Here is a 17152-nt window from a genome sequence, read left to right on the forward strand (position 1 = left end):
GGTAAACTGAGAAAAAATGGAAAATGGGAGGGCGGGGGGGTTGCATGTGATTACTGTTGAGAATACCTGCGCTAGGTCTTCACTAGGTTTCACCAAGTTTTGAACCGTGGATGAAACCAAGGTTCTCACAACAAAACAAAATATATCCATTGATCTATTTTCAGAGACCTCTGTGAGGGGCGGGGGAGGGGGTGCTTTATCTAGCAGTCAGGGTGTGAGAGCTGGGGTACAGCCACTACAGATCAGCAGTCCATCACAATGCAAGCACAGAGACACAAACACACACACACACACACACACACACACACACACACACACTGAAAGAACAATCTTGAGTCACCAATTAACCCAGCATGCCACAGCTGACATTTGAATTTGCTGCATTTTCTGCATGTTCCTACTGAGCCACCATGTTGTAGATGAAATCAATATCAAAATTTTGTTTTTACTGACAAAATATTACGTCTAAGAAACTGAACAAAACCTAAGAAAAAGCTCCAATATTGAATAACAAATAAATATATAAACTAAGATGGATATGAACAGGTTTATCTCAACAAATCTGACTTTATTTTATGTATTCATTACAAAATGGAAACCTATATATTATATCCTTTCAACACACACAGATATTGTATAAGGATTCATTCTTTATGATTTTTTTATGTAGTGACTCCAGTGGGAGTCACCACAATAAGGGCCACCACTGGCAAACATATTAAGGACATGGGCTACAACTGTTGCATTCCTTGTGCCCGGCCACTCCTCTGCAGGAGAGACGTCACAACCTTTGTTCCTGGATGAAGAGGAAAAAACTGGACTATTGTTCACCGGTCCAAGGTCCTTTTTTCAGATGAAAGTCAGGTTTGAATCTCTTTTGTAAATCAAGGTGCCAAAGTCGGTAGGGTAGAGTGAAAAGACCCACATTCCAAGTTGATTAAGCTACAGAGTCCAGTCATTTGTGACTTTGGAGCCATGTTAGCCCACTGTGTTTCATCAATCCCTAAGCCAGCACAGCTGTCTGCCAGAAAAATTTAGAGCACTTCATGCCTGCTTTTGCTGACAGGCTTTATGGAGATTGTATTTCCCAGCAGGACTTGGCACTTGCCCACACTGCCAAAAGTACCGATACCTGGACAAACGACCCCGTTATCATGTGTTTGAATGGCCAACACACCTGGGTGACCTAACGCCCATAGAGAATCTATTTTGTCCTGTCAAAATGAAGGTGAGCGATATCAGAGCCAACAATGCAGATCAGCTGAAAGCCTCCATTAAAGAAACCTGGACTTCTTTAACACCTCAGCAGAGCCACAGGCTGATTGGCTTTACGCCATTCTGCAGTGATGCAGTAATTTATGCAACAACAACAACAACAAAAAAGCCAAGAAAAAGTACTAAGTTCAGACACTCTACGGTATATCAAAATACTTTTAAACAGCCTGACAGATCTGCACCAATAATCGTACAGGCCTTAAGTAGCGTTCTTATTTTTTGGAGATCTGAATTTTGTTTTTTCATTACCCGTAAGCATTAATCCTTAGAATTAGCAGAATCTGAAATATATTGCTCTATGATTAATGAATCTACTTAATATGAGCTATGCATTTTAAAGCAGAATTACCCCCCATGCCGCAATAAATAAATAAAATAAAATTATTTTTCTTATACATTCTACTGTCAGAAATGGTGACATTTCCATTTACTGCCCATCCGTTTCATCTTGCTCTGCTGCAGAGGTTGTAGAGTTGTCTGCGTGATGTTTCCTTGTAGCCCCCTCAGAGAAGCGAAAGTGACCATGTTCCACTCATTTCCTGCAAATCTAGACCTGTGGGCACATGAATGCAACCACCTATTGCACCATTTTTTTTGAAAATGTGGTTGTAGCAGTGATCTTGGCTGTCCTTTTTACTCAAAAGGCTGTATTTTTTCCCTGCACCATTGTGGCCCGCTGAGGCCACTTAGGCTGGAAAAAGTAAAATTGAAAGTCATATCCATTTCTACTCTGTGATGGGGGCTAGTCCTGTCTGTATATGTGTGTAACATTGGTGCAAACGGCAGTTCCTCTTTCAGGAATAACAATAATAGTAATCAACACAGATTTTCTCAAAATATTCGCATAAAAACAAATACATGCCTTTTCTTTGCTTTGCTTTTTTCCAGGATATTGGGGCAGAGCAGGAATTTGAAAGCTGGACCACCCATTTGATCATAAGTAGAGGAAGGAAACTAAGTTTATTTAGTCATGTGCACCATAAAAACGTAATGCAACAAAAAACATTTAAAATAATATTTTAACTGTATTATACTTGATACTTAAATGTTTTTTTATCTCCCCCAAATGTATGTGAACATCCCTAAAAAATAACATTATCCCAAAGTGTCAAAGATTATATGTTATTTAAAAATAAAATCTGCTAAGCATTAATTTTTTTGCAAGTTTAATTGTGTCAACAAGTTCTTAATAGCTTCATTAAATAGCTGCTTTCTATATAAATGACACACATATCAGTTAATTCCAATACACATCCAAATGGTTAGAAGCTTTCACAAACACCTGAGATTTGATTTGAATTAAAAAAAATAAAAAAAAGAGGAAAAAGGAAATTAAATGTATCTCAGATCTACTTCTTTCTGTCTGTGATGGTTAGATAATTATTCAGGGGATTCCTAATAAGAGAGGAAATGAGAAACAGAAGTGCCCCTGTGTGTAAAACTGCATATCAAGTAGTTCAAGCCAATACTTCAACCTCCAGCAGCTACAGCTGTGTAAATAATAACCAGCTATTAGTCATAGGGATGAAATCAGCATGCGAAATTGCAAGTTATTACAGCGCCTTGCTAAAAGTATTCACACCTCTTGACTTTTTCAGATTTTGCCTTGTTACCATCACAAACTTTGATGTATGTCAATGGGATTTTTTTGTGACAGAGCTACACAAAGTAGTGCATAACTTTAATGTGGAATGAAAAGGGACAGTAGTCATCAATATTTGTAATCGATAAGGATCCGAAAACTGAAGCATTCAGCTGATTTTAAAGTGTCCGCCTTTAAATAAAACCCACTGCTACCAATTGCATTCCAATTTTAGTTCAAGTATTACCTTATGCATAAAAACAAGCCTTCTAGTGGCCATAGGTGGCCATCCAAGAGCACAGCATAACTCACGGTGATGTACCAGTACTTTACAGTTAGTATAAAAGATCTCCATAATCCAATACAGTTAAAATTGTTCCAGCTGCAAGCTGCTGTTTTACATTGAAAGAAAAACAACAACTTTTCACGAAAATAACAACTCAACTTTGACAAATTTCTCCCCATGAGGATTAAAAGTAAGAGCATCAACAGTCAAGACACCGAGGTATTTATACTCCTTCAATCACTATTTCATTTCCCTCCAGAGGGGTTACTGAGGGGGTCATTTGTAATTGCTTTCTAGATTTGGAAAACATAAGCATAAGTTTAGTCTTATCCTCATTAAGAATGACCTTCAGTTGTAATAATGAATTCTGGATCATTTTAAAGGCTTTTTGCTTTGACTCAATACCCTTACACAAGAATTAATGCACAACATTAAATGACTATGTCATCAGCATAGAGCTGCAAATTACCGACTGCCACATTCAGACTGAGGTCATTTATATAGGCAAGGAATCAAGAAGGGACCAAGGAATAAACAACACACAGAGAACAAAACAGACTGCCGAAAACTCAGTATTAGAGTGTTTTCATCCACAGCTCCCAGGAACGAGTCGCAATCATAGAGATACCAAACTCTGCGCAGCAGCATGTTTTCTCTCTCCATGAACTCGCATGAACATCTTGATCTTACTAACCGAGCAAAACATTGCATCTTCGAAGGAATCTTGGATCCAACGTGAAGTACAGCCTGATGTTTGTGTATCGTGTGACTAGCGGTGTGAACCTGTCTGTTTGAGGTCCTGCAGAAGACAATTTGAGCCACAGATTCCCCAAGAACACTGTCCCTAATTACGCAGGTTTTCTTCCCTGCCTGAAGAAGACGACATTAAAACCGCAGTTCTGCACGCCCGCCACGTGCAGCGATCCCAACAGACACTCGGCCCAGCCGCTGGAGCGAGGACCAAACAATTCACATAGGCCTATCGGACGTCCTCCGGTCCATCGTAACGGTTCACATAAGAGGTTGGGTCTGTGCAGAGAAAATTGGCTTAGGATAAAACAATTTAAATATTGTTTTTTTTAATTGTGTTTTGCTTTATTTCGATGCTTGAACTGTGTCAGGCCGGAACAGGCCTAGAGCAAGCTGGTGCTGACACTATGTGTGATTCAGACTTTATCTCAATGCACGGTTTGACAGCTGATAGTCCAGTGAGCTTGTTTCGTTTTATCATTGTCTTCCCTTCATCTCCTCTCACTAGCATGCACAACATTTGTCCACATAGTCCTTGGAAACATGCTCAGTTGTGTTTCCTTTATCCCAGCTGCTGACGCTAAAGCTCTACTAAAGCTGAGACAGTTGCCACTATTAGTTCTGCTGCGTTCCCAACACAGCTCATTCTGTCCGTGCTGCCATCAGCCGTAGCACGCCGCCAAGCTCTCATGCAGACGTTGATATTTGTACTAATGGTACTTAAAGGTCCACGTGGGACTTAGTGGGGGTGCTAAATCCCGTCGCAGCCACTATTTTCTTCTTCTATTGTTGCACAACAAGTGCAGTCTTTGCAGCTAAGAACAAAACAGTTCGGACAGAAGAAGAAAATTGCAAGTGCGATTTTCAGTATTTTCAACAATAAACCATTTTTGGGTTCCCTAATGATGCACAGAGTCTTTTTTCTGAGGTAAACCTCGAGGGTTGTTTAAAGGTATGTCAGTCTGGATGCCTGAGTATGAATTGACTGGGGAAAAAAAAGAACCCACGTGAGGAAACATTGAAAGGACTTCAGCAAAGGTGAGTTTTAGGGGACGGCAGATTCATGGGTAGAAGGTAAAATGGTTTCAAACCCTTGTGTAAGATAATGTGCATAATCCACTGCAAGGATGTTAAGTGCACTCATTTCACACTCCATTTCACACAATGCCGCTCCAGGAAGAATCTGTGTCTGTGATGATTCAGGAAACACACAACATCACTCGTTGGCATCTATTCTGTTGATGTTTTCCCATCAATATTAACAATTTCCATTATTCCGATGTTATTATAGAATAAATGACTTAATAGAAATATAATAAGAAGTAAAACTATTGCGTGTGGGAGGATCTGTCTAATCAGTGAAAGCCACTATTTGGTTGCGAGTAACAAACACTGCATTCATTACTGACATTAAACAGCTTAAGGAAAGTCGGATTTGTAAGTGTTGCTGTCTCCCATTTAGGGCCTCGCAATAACAAATCTAGAACAATCAGAGAAAATACTCTCCACCTATATGTGATATCCTGTTACAAGAAGAAACACTTTCCATTAACCCAAGGATAAAAGTAATTTCCCTGAAAATAAACTGCTCATTATCATACAGAATAAATAGATTTGTATTACATGTTTCTGTCAAGACAGTAGCTATATAAAATATCTTATGGAGAGTTGTTCCAGCTATAAGGACGGTATGACTCGGAATGCTTATAAAAACTATCTTGCACATGTTGCTTTGTGTGTGTGAACAATCTGAACGACGTGAAGGCAACATGTTGATCTCTTCTGCCTTTCTATACCCTCGCTGTTTAGGGTACCAGTTAAGAAGAGCATGCCACCTCAGCCGTGTCCCCCATGTCGCCTCTCTTCACTATATGGAACTGTTTGGAAAACCTCCCTCGGTGAGCAGATGGCGTCTGTCAGGAGGAGGATGAAGCTGGAACCTGGGCTCCACAGTCTGTGCACGCAGTTCCCCCCCCAACAAGCTTTTTGTAAAAGGGGAACAACACAGGTCTGTGGGGAATTTGACCACAGGTCTGTTTTGGGAAACGGTGCACATGTTTGTTTGTTGTAGTCTGTCGGAGAGATCTGTGCAGCAGCTAGAGTAAAATCTTCGACTCCTTGGGAGTCTGTCTGCCGACTGAAAAGGAGGATCAAACACCCCCTCGTTTCTCCTAAAGAGATTTCAAGCACTTTGATCATCACAGTTTCTGCGAAATTAATGCAACATGTTCATTATTTGACCCCTTTGCCAGGAGAATGACATGCAGAGAAGTCTGCATTTCGCAGGCTCGCTTATCCACAGTGTGTTGCTGAGTCCTCCTGTATTATTAAACAGAGAATGAGGCTGTGCTACAGTATCTCTTCATGGCTGCTTAAATTCTTGCACATGACATATTAAAGATAACTTTGCATCAGGCAAAGCAGGGGCCTTATTTGCTGAGTCTGCACTTGCTAAACTAACTCAGAGGACAAGATAAGCAAAGCAAAGCTTGGCAAAGTAAATCTAAGGCTGGTTGAAAAAGCCTCCTTGCCAGCTTCACAATCTACACCCAAAATATTTCCCTCAATCTCCCTCCAGGGGGGGATTTCTTAAGCACGCTTTGTTGCTAAAGCCAGGTAGGCTATCAGTCAGTCAAGAACACAGCAACAAGGAAAACCCAACACAAGACAGAAAATCCACCTCATGGGAGCTCAAAGCCTGGATGAGGCCGAATTAAAAGACCTTTTTTGCTGAGTCTCACATTTGAGATAATTATGCACTGATATGAAGAGCATTTCCCCCCTCGCCTGTAAGTTCAGGGGGAATGCATACAGTGGCATATTTGGTTGTAATCATAGCAGCCCCCTGTCATGAATTGAACCTGTGAGAGCTCTACAGCACAAAGCTAATCTGTGGCCCTGCAAAAAGCCCCCGGGGAGCAGCTCAAAATGGAAACAAGTATTAAAACCATGGATTCCTTGCGCGTCAGGTATTTACTCATTTTATGAACCTTGACCACGAACTCCAGCCCTCGGTGACTTGCCTTCAGATAAGTGTGGTGGGTGCAGATTAATCATAACATGCATCTCTGTCAGCACAGCAATGGGTTTAAAGGAACAGCCATGCATGCCCAAGTAACCATTTCAAGTTATTGCTGGGGTTCAGAAGACCAGCTCCAGCCCTGCCTTGCGTTTGGCTTGCATGGGCGAGAGGCTGCACATCTGCACATTGCACAGTGACTGGCAACCCTCCAACGCCCCCAACACACTCTCAGAGAACACCACCCAAATACTAGGATGCCCCAGGGTCCCTAGCCCCCCACCCGAGCTCCCCTCGGCATGATTCAACTTAGTCTCGGGGCGAATGGGGGGGGGGGGGGGGGCTGAGGTGAGAGGTGGGGGGGGGGGTGAGATGGGATGAGACAAAATGAATGAGTCGTGCAGCTAAGCACGACGAAGCGGCTGTTTGCGCTCCCCCCCTTTACAATGGATCCGGATTGGTTCATGGAAGAACAAAAAGATTCATCCACGGTTAATCAGCGCGTTCTGCGCTCCAACTATAATTATATTAAAACCCCGCGGCTGCAGCAGTTTCCGCGTTGAGTCATTCTTTTATCATATTTTGTGAGACTTGGGGCGCCTCTGCAGCGCAGCGAGGCACAGAGCTCCACGCATAGCGCTGCGCCTTCACACGTAAAGAAAAAAAAAAGGAAAAAAAAAACAATCAATACATTTACAGTTCAGGGCGTTGTTTCACTGCTGTTATAAACGCAACGCGTGGGTTTACTTTGCAAAACTGATCCAAATCTGGTAACTGTTAAAGACGCATTAAGAATGTTTAGGTGGTCGCACGTTGTCATGTAACCCAAAAGGACCAGTAATGCGCATCTCATCAAGCATAATGCTTTGACACTGGGTAGAATTGAAGTCCCGGTGCTTTCTAAACATTTGATTACAATAAATGAACAATTTTGTGCCGTTCTTACCCAGTTCCCCTGCCCACGAGAAATCTAGATAGAGTGACCCATATCCAAAGGGGGGAAAAAATCGTTCTTTTTTTTGTTGTTGTTGGTATAACAGGAGAGGAGAAGGTTTCCTGAACAACTACGGTTGTGTTTTCAGGGGGAAAACATTGTTACTGGATAGTATCCCGCGGAAATCCAAACGCGTCTGGAGGCTGCGTCGATCCCGGTTACTCATTGCGAGCACTCTCCGCGAAAAAGTGGTGCTGAAAACTCCTCAAGTCCCAACTTCAGGCTTTGTTCCACTGGCAAATAAAAGGCAGGTCCGGTGGAGCCACTCGCCAACGCTTTTGCAGCGGAAAGGGGCATCAGATTGTTCTTACAGAACAAACCGGCAGAGACGCGCATATCCGACACCCGAGGCGAGAGCATACACTCCCCAACTGATAGACTGAAGACTGCGTGCGCTCCGTACGCTGGATGTGATTGATGTTGAATGCGATCCCAACCCACCACCTTCATCAGGGAGGAACTACAGTCTCGATGTGAAACGTTGAAATGACAAAACAGCAGCACTTTGCCCGCGTTTTAATTAGCAGCTGCCATGCGACGTTTGCTTAAAACATGTTTGATTGTGGCATTGATTCTGGCATCGCATGCACCCTTCAGTTGGGAGTAAAATGAACCAAACTTATGCAAAACATCCTGCACGGAGAATCTGAAATTACTTATATATTTTTTTTTATTTCTTCCAAAAAAAATATTGTTTCCAGCTGCAGCCTGTGCAAGTGTTTGACATGCTGCACGTAAACCATGACGAACATATCAAGACCAATAACTGAGCGCAAAAACTCAGGAATGCCAAATTTAAAGCTTTTTTTCAGGTTTTGTTCAGTTTCTTAGATGTAATATTTTGTATGTCAAAAAATTCATTTAGATATTGATTCCATCTACAACATGGTGGCTCAGTAGGCACATGCAGAAAATGCAGCAAATCCAAATGTCAGCTGTGGCATGCTGGGTTAATTGGTGACTCAAGATTGCTGTTTGTGTGTGTGTGTGTGTGTGTGTGTGTGTGTGTGTGTGTGTGTGTGTGTGTGTGTGTGTGTGTGTGTGTGTGTGTGTGTGTGTGTGTGTGTGTGTGTGTGTGGGCTGCCACACTCTGCAGCATGCTTGTGAAATTGTGTCCAATAGCATCCCTCTGTGTGTTAAACGTTATCCTGTAACAAAATGGGCGAAATTACTTTTTAATCGAGCGTGGCTAAAACTACTTGACGTTATTATGCATGGCATCATTGCAGTTCTGTCATTTTTTGACATATTTTGGTAAAAAGGCAAAAGAATTTCTCATTTTTCACTCGAGTAGTGGCTGCTGGGCAGGCTGCCCCAGGATTGCATGGGGTCATTTGAGTGCACACTTCCTGCAAAGCACATCACAGTTGTTAAAAAAATAAATAAACTAAGGGAATCCTTTCTATGGGGCAAATGTTTTAAATAGTGAAAATATTGCTATTTGTGCATGATAGATGGATTATGTGATTACCTAGCAACTGGACAGGCTATCGGGGTGCATGGCTCTGCATCCTGCTTGAAGTTTTGTTGACTAGATAAAAATCTCACATTCCTCTAGAGAAGAACTTTTAACCTACCGCTTACTTCCTACAGACACTGGCATACTTTGGTGAGCTTGAGCATTTTCTGGTATGATCAACATGTTGTTAATGTGACGCATTGTCTCAACATTGGTCAACATAAGGCTCACACATTAAAATAAGAAAAAAAAGGATAAGTGAGCTTCCGCTCAATTATCTAAATTATGAAGCCCATCAGCGGCAAAGCTCTTGATTTAGCTTCTGCTCATTGAAAAATGAGCAGAGAATCCTGATTTAGGGGAGGTTTTATGTTTTGTTCACAAAGAAACAATGGGTAAAAAATGCCATTGGTAAATTAAGTAAAGTTGCATTTATATACCATGTAAAAATACTGTGCACTGCACAAAATGTCGTACATCATATGTAAAACAAACAAATAATAAGAACAGTAAAACAAATACTAAACAAGAAAAAAAATCTAATTAATATTGAAATCATACTCCAACAGGCAGCATATAAAAGGGCACATGAAAAACAATAACTTATTGGTTAACATTTGCAAGCTGGAAACACCAAACTAACAAAGCAAACCTTTTAACGCGGACGTAAAGATAAGGACAAAAATAAATCAATAGCAAAAGGTGTCACTGACATGAAGCTACAATTGAAAAGGTGATGTGGAGACATGTTTGTTGATCTGACCTCTTTCGAGGGTTGAAGGATATTAAAAGATATACAGTACTATTCAATCAATCTGAATATGACGAAGTCAGATTAAAAGTGAGCTTCAAAAAATAACCACATTGAAGTTAATGTTAATTAAATCCACATTTCTGCTGTAAGCAGAAAATCATAAAAATTAAATAAAAAGGTTGAAAACATGAGTCTTCTTTCTAATGTGTCTCGCTAAGTGAATTGGGATCCTGAAATAAATTAACTGTTCACTAATATTCTACATTATTGGATTTAACTGTATAAAGCTTATTCTCTATTTTGGGCTTTAATTACACCCATCCATCCATTTCCTGTACCTGCTTGTCCTTGCAGGGTTGGAGGAGGGTATTTTCAGCGGTCATTAGGCGAGATGACCCTTTGACTGATCGCCACTCCATCACAGAGCAACACGGAGACACACAGGACACACAACCACGCAGGCCCACACTCTTACCTAAGGGCAATTTAGAGAGACCAATTAACCTAACAATCATATTTTTGGACTGCAGGAGGAAGCTGGAGTGCCTGGAGAGAACCGACGCATGCAGCGGGAGAACAATTAGCGAGTGAACCCCAGGCTGGGGTGGTTGTTCCAGAAAAATATCCTGTTTTGGATCAATGAGATTACCCATCAAAGAGTTTTACCATTAACATCAACCCACTGCTTCGGGGGGTTAATACGACAACCATATTGCACTTGTTCATTCACTTAAACTGAGTCATAGTATGCATGAAATATGGTCCACAACCTAGAAAAATGCAGAAATCAGAATTTATCATCATTAATCACCAACTAAAAAATGACTCTTAATGCCACTTTCAAATTTAATTACTAGACTTGTTAGCCCGTCTTGAGAAAATTCAAGTGCTCTTGGGGCACGCGGGCCAGCAGGGGGACCCTAAGCAGCCACAAAGTTTGCTTTTGCCTTGGGCCAGCTCTGCTGCGATGGCTTCTGCTTTCCCCATTGGCTCGTCTCCTCTGTGATAATTGAGACTTTGCGTTCTCCAATTTGTGCAGCTGCCCTTTTTTGCCTTCCTGATCACAGGCCGGAGTGTTGTGTGGAGCCTTTCACAGGTCTGAGTGGGTCACACCTGTGGAGTGCTGGATCCACTCCAGCAGATCAAGAGAAAGAAGAGGGGAGTGTATATGTGTGGCTGTGGAAATAAAGACTAGGGAGGTGGGGGTCCTTGTCTCTGAGGACCCTTGAGGCAGCTGAGCCTCTGAATATTCATCAGCACCTCTGCTGGAGCAAATTCCAGCCGCACGTTTGGGCTGACTACACGCTACCCTGAGCTGTGGCGCAGCCATACGAGTCGCGCCAAAGAATCACAGAGCTAACTTGTGTACATTATTGAACAGCGTGCCGTACATCATTTTATTACTTGTCAAAACACCCGATTACCTCCATCTGTCAGCGCTTCAACCAGCATTCTGTTTCTGTTCAGCGTAGTTAGCGCAAATGATTTATTCAGCTGTGGAGAATGGATGTAAAAGTTATGTCTTCCAAGAGGCTCATTGTTGCTCCGCTTTGCTTTCTGCCGCAGAAACGTCTTGTCGAACGCGTCTGCTGAGAGGATAATGTGTAATGCAGCTGAGTCCTCCCCACCCCACTACGCAAGGCAAACTCTGGAGATTACTTGTTTCAATTAGCTATGGGGCGGAGAGAATTTAAGCCATGTTAATTCCAGTCACTAGCGAAAATCCAAGTCGAAAGGACCAGGCACTCAGGCATAATCGCCTGCCCCCAGACGTCTCAGATTTCATGAAAACATTAAGGGAATAAATCAAAATGCAAATTCTGAGGTCAGACGTATTTTGCTTTGTTAACGTGTCTTTCGGTAAAGAATGAAACTTCTTGCAGTATTTCTATCATACAGAGAAACTTTCTGTTTTACCCTGGCTTGATGTGTTCCTGTTTCAGTTTGGGCTCTGGTATAAACACTTTTCATGTCTTTAGATAACACAGAATTACAACTAAATGAATATGTAGAGTCTCCTTCTGTGTTCGCTGGAGAAACGCGACTATAGCTGCTGGATCTTTGCGTAAAATCGTTTAATAAGCCTCCATGTTAGTCAATATTGAGAGTCTAAAAGCTTCAAATGTTTGATTCAAAAACATCAAGAAGCTCAGAGGCTAGCCAACACGTGGGCGGACGCTGAAATGAGTCACATTTTCCCTGTTGTTTGAAGCAATATGTTACAACAATGGAGCAGGGCAGCTGGGTCAGACAGTCTGACCAAATGCGCTCCACGTGTGAGGGATAAATTTTGTTCAGATGCTTGCTGGCAGTTGTCACAGGTGTAGCCTTTTGATCCCTGACAACTTCCAATGAGTTTTTCTGAGGTACAAAAAGAGAAGAAAACAATCTGTTTGATGCCGGGCGAAAAACTCCACTCCTAAATGCACATAGATACAGCCTCATGCATAATGTTGCGTCATTATTACCCGAGAAGCTGTGATAAAACTGTTGCTGGTAAAATGAGGTCTCATAAGACCCAAAACAGTTGGATTATCTTCAGAAATGTTTCATAATCATCATTAAAATTTAGATCTTTAGTTCTGTCAGGTTCTCACTGAGAAAAATCACACTCAAATCCCAGATTTAGCTAATTAATGTAAGCGTCTTTTGCTAAGGTTATTGGTTTTGATTTCAGATTTGAGGTGCACATTATTATTATTTTTCACTCTTGGATAATCAGACCATTCTTCATGAATTTGAACTGAGTGACAATATGGCTTGTTGTAACTGGCATGAGAGCAGCCCCTGGTGGTAATCACATTTAACATCCTCCAAAAACATTAAAAGTGTCTCAAACCTGTATCTAAACAGCCATAGATTTTCATGTTACGTCAACAGATTTAAAGGAATTTTCCTGGGACTCTATGAGCCAGACCATCACACATTGGTGCATTAATCCAAAGAGGAAAGAATAGACTTTAAACTCTTTTACAAATGAAAATCTGAAAATGAGAAATCGCAAACTTCAGTGTGATGTATTAGGGCTTTATACGGTAGACCGACATATGTATGTGTGTTATTGTGAAGTGGAAGGAAAATGAATTTAATTTATTTACCACTAACCAGAGTGGTGGCCAAGAGGCCACAATAAACTCTGGAGGAGCAGCAGAGATCCATAGCAGAGGTTGGATAATTCGTCCACAGGAAAATCATTAGCCAAGTGTTCTGCAAATCTGGCTTTTAAGGAGGACTGGATGAAGAGAGGCATTGTTAAAAGAGAACCATGAGAAGTCCTGTTTACTACAAGGCCACAAGCCAAGTAAGGGCGGGAGGGGGCACAATTTGTGGCATAAACCTTATCCTGCATATACCATCGAGGTCATAAAATGGCGTCGTGGCATCATCGTGCTCTGGGGATGCTTCCATTAAACGGGAATAGGAAAGGTGGAAATGGGTAAAGATGGGTGAGGCACAAAACTGTAAAGGCCTGGAGGAAAACAAAAAGTCCAAAAGACTTGAGGCTGGAGAGGAGGCTCATCTTCCAGCAGGACAACTCTAAAATATACAGCCAGCCCTACATTGGCAACGGTTTGGGTCACAGCTAAGCGTGTGTTAGTTAGAAGAGGCTAGACTCAAATCCAGTTAAGAATATGTGGGAATACTTGAACGCCGATGTTCACAGGCACTCTTCGGCAGGCGCTCTATGTAAGATACAGACCAAATTCTGCATCAAAAATGTGTTAAGGGTACTAATTAAATAAAACTTTAGTTACATTTAAATATATACAATGACACAATGAATAGATATAACTTGTTGTTTCCTTTTAGAGCTTTTGGGAAAAAAGGCAACATCTGTGATAATAAAGATTCAAATGTAGTCCATGTGCTCAGGAAAGCAATGCCACTTTAAGTTGAAGAAAGAAAGAAAGACAGAACAAATTAAACACAGTAAGTTCTCTTATCTGTGAAGCCAAGCACAGTCTGTTCTGGCCTTGGGCAAGACCACACTGTCTCCTGCTTATTTAGTCATTAATGTGCATATTTACCTGGAGAGAAAAAAGGAGCTTAAAGGTTAATGTTTCCAATATCCTCACACTCGTCTGTTAAACAAACCTCAGCTGCTGGGTAGCCTTTGGTGTCGTTTTATCTTTAGGGATTGCCCTATTATGAGATACAGCTCTAGAGCTGAATTTCCCGGCTCATTTACTTCTCGCCACACTCCGGTTGCGACAGTTCTGCTTATCTGTTATATGACTGCCAGCAATATGCTGTCTGTTTTACATCGCGCCCTCTCATTTGAGTGAAGGATAAAACATACTAAGTTCATCATATATATTCACCAACAAAATAAACTCCCTCCTAACCGTGAGATTGTGGACTGTATCACCTTTCCTGCTTTCGTAAAAGCCCTTTGTGCAAAAAGTCTAACGTAATCTCATTGCTTCGCCGAATCAAAATTTCTGCCCTTGTGAAGACTTTAATGATGCCATTTGTTCAGCTATACTTGTGGTCAGTTTAAAGACCTAAAGTGATGGAAGACATGGTGAGATGCTAAACGTTCATATCTGTCCTAATTCACAGAAAGGCAATTTGGGGCTGCACACAGACCAAGTGGGCAAATCGCCAACACAGGCCAGAAGTAGAAACCAAATCCAGAATAATTAGAGGAGGTTTGAAAAAGAAAGAGAAAGGAAGAGGCTGATACACAGAGTAATTGCAACTAAAGGCTTGTAACATGGAGGCGATCTGACAAATGAGCCAGGGAAATGCAAGATGATAAACCTGGTGGGCTCATTAGCAGAGAGAGAACAGGTGAGCTGAGGGGCGGAGAAGGTCATAGCGTGAAGAAAAACGTCTCGCAGGAGGGGTTACTCCAAAGGGGGCAGGAGAACAGGATGACTCAATCAAATAAGAAAGCAAAACTGTAGCAGAGATCCTCCGCATGCATCTCCGCGTGGGCTGGCGTTCACATTAATTCACGATAATCAAAAAGTTTAAACCAAGCTGAGAAGTTGCAGGGCGTCGAGGCTCAGCAAGGGGGAGGTCCTGATGGACCTAAGACCTCAGGACACCCACTCTAGCTTTAACTGCATTGTTAGATTCTCCGATCACTTTGAGGAACATTTCAAAAGAAACACTTAACATCTTGGAAAGCTTTTCAGTTTCTAACCTTTTACTGTTTATTTCCACTTTTGTTTTGTTTTTTTGTTTTATTACTCACTCCAGGCTTCAGATAGACCAATTCAGGATGCTCTGGCATCATCATCTCTGAGGACAGGGCTGACATTTCAGTCAGGAAAGTTGACCTTAGAGGAGTCCAGTTGGCGACTGCATCAACTAAATCCAAAACGGACCTCTGGTTTGCTTGTTCCCTCATGGAGAGTCTCAGTCTATGTTCAATCGGTGGTTAGGCCGGTTACACAATAATACTACTTCTAATAATCGTATAAAGATTTGTAACTCTAAATACAGCTTGTGAATCAGTCTGACATAAATCTTTTTCATTTTTACTTTTATTCTTAAGGGGTTGAGAAGCTGAGGGTATGTATTGATCAGGGGAGTATGACTGTTGTTTACTGAACTGGACAAAGAATATTTTTATCCACCTTTGTTTTCTAATGTGTACACTATCTGGCAGAGTTGGTAAAGTTTTTTTGTTGTTCTATGATCTAAATGTGACAAAGTGCATTTCAACATGCAACCTACCAGAAATTTTCATTAAACAAGGTTTTTAATTTGTACTCTCCACATCTCAAAATTAAACCTAAGAATATTGCTGAAAACACTGTGGAAAGTTTTAAAACACCACCGGTGTCCTTATGTTCAAGGAGCCCGACTCTCTTACTCATTTATAGCAGACTTCATAAGCGGTGCCCGAGGCTCCATGAAGCTCTGTAATCATTTACCTTTGGTCTAGGGCTGACTTTTCACTCATTTTCTGTTTGGTCTAAGTAAACGGCCTTGAGAGCGTGTTATACAGCGGGTGCTTAACACAAAAAAAGAAAAAAGAAAAAACAGGAATGTGAAAAAGTTAAAGAAAAAAGATGAGTTGGTGTGTAATAAAAAGACTACAATAAATCTGCAACAGAGGAACAATATCTGAAAGACATGATAAAATGCCATATGATGACTTTCTGCTTTCAGCAAATAAAAACAAGACATTTAAAATTACTATATTACAATACACCAATAATAATTGGAGAAAAAAACATTTCCTATATTACAACACACCAATAATAATTGAAAAAAAAAAAAACATTTCCAATACAGAAATCTGGGCGACTTAAGACATTTCAGGACATAAGAAACCGAATGTAAACATTTATTGAGGAAAAGCCTGGAGATAAATTACTTCATAACGCAGTCCTAATAAATCTGTTAATTCTTCATTGAGACCTACTGAGGCGCGTTCACTTAAAGCTGTGGGCGCCCTCTGTCGGACAGGAAGGGGACTGCTCTCTCCGCCCCTGTACTAGAACGGTGCGCTGGAGGACTGCAATAAGAACAGGTTGCCGTGGAAACAGCAGAGAGTAAAAGTGCAGCCTCTTGAGTGACCCTGCGCTGTTATGTTTAATTGTGTAAGGCATGCTCATGTTTCCCTGCACCACAGAGAGAAAGACACAGAGAGAGTGTGAGAGAGAGAGAGAGTGGGACAAAAGTACATTTATCTGACCGTCAGATGTTTTCAGTTTGTCTTTTCAACATGTGTTAAATTAAAACATTTTGTGTTTTATTATTGATATCTTCTCACAGCTCTTAATAAAAAACATTATTATGATTGCTTTCTTTTTCACTGACATGTGTATGTTAATGTTGCCCGTGTATTACTCCCTGCAATTTGATAAACTGAAAAGGGTGGGCGGGCCTGTCTGGTAGGTTGCTAAAAAAAATGGCTCAGATCGTAACAGGCTGACAGGGACAAATTTGGTAATTATGACAAACTTTTGGTAAATCTGAACCAACCGAGATCAATTTCAATTCAATTCTGTTTTATTTATATAGCGCCAATTCATGAAACGTGTCATCTCAAGGCACTTTCCAAAGTCAAATT

At 41.2% G+C, this 17152-nt stretch overlaps 1 protein-coding gene across 1 annotated transcript in view; it reads right to left on the reverse strand.

Moving 5' to 3' along the window:
- Positions 1-8406, reverse strand: part of LOC118556623 (metabotropic glutamate receptor 4-like) — a 137903-nt gene extending 129497 nt beyond the window's left edge. The window contains exon 1 of the mRNA XM_036124553.1: positions 7859-8406. The gene's annotated coding sequence lies outside the window, so the exon portion shown is untranslated. The remainder of the gene's footprint in view (positions 1-7858) is intronic.
- Between the last annotated feature and the right edge of the window lie 8746 nt (positions 8407-17152).

This window comes from Fundulus heteroclitus, chromosome 20, assembly GCF_011125445.2.
Source record: "Fundulus heteroclitus isolate FHET01 chromosome 20, MU-UCD_Fhet_4.1, whole genome shotgun sequence".
Classification (NCBI taxonomy): Eukaryota; Metazoa; Chordata; class Actinopteri; order Cyprinodontiformes; family Fundulidae; genus Fundulus; species Fundulus heteroclitus.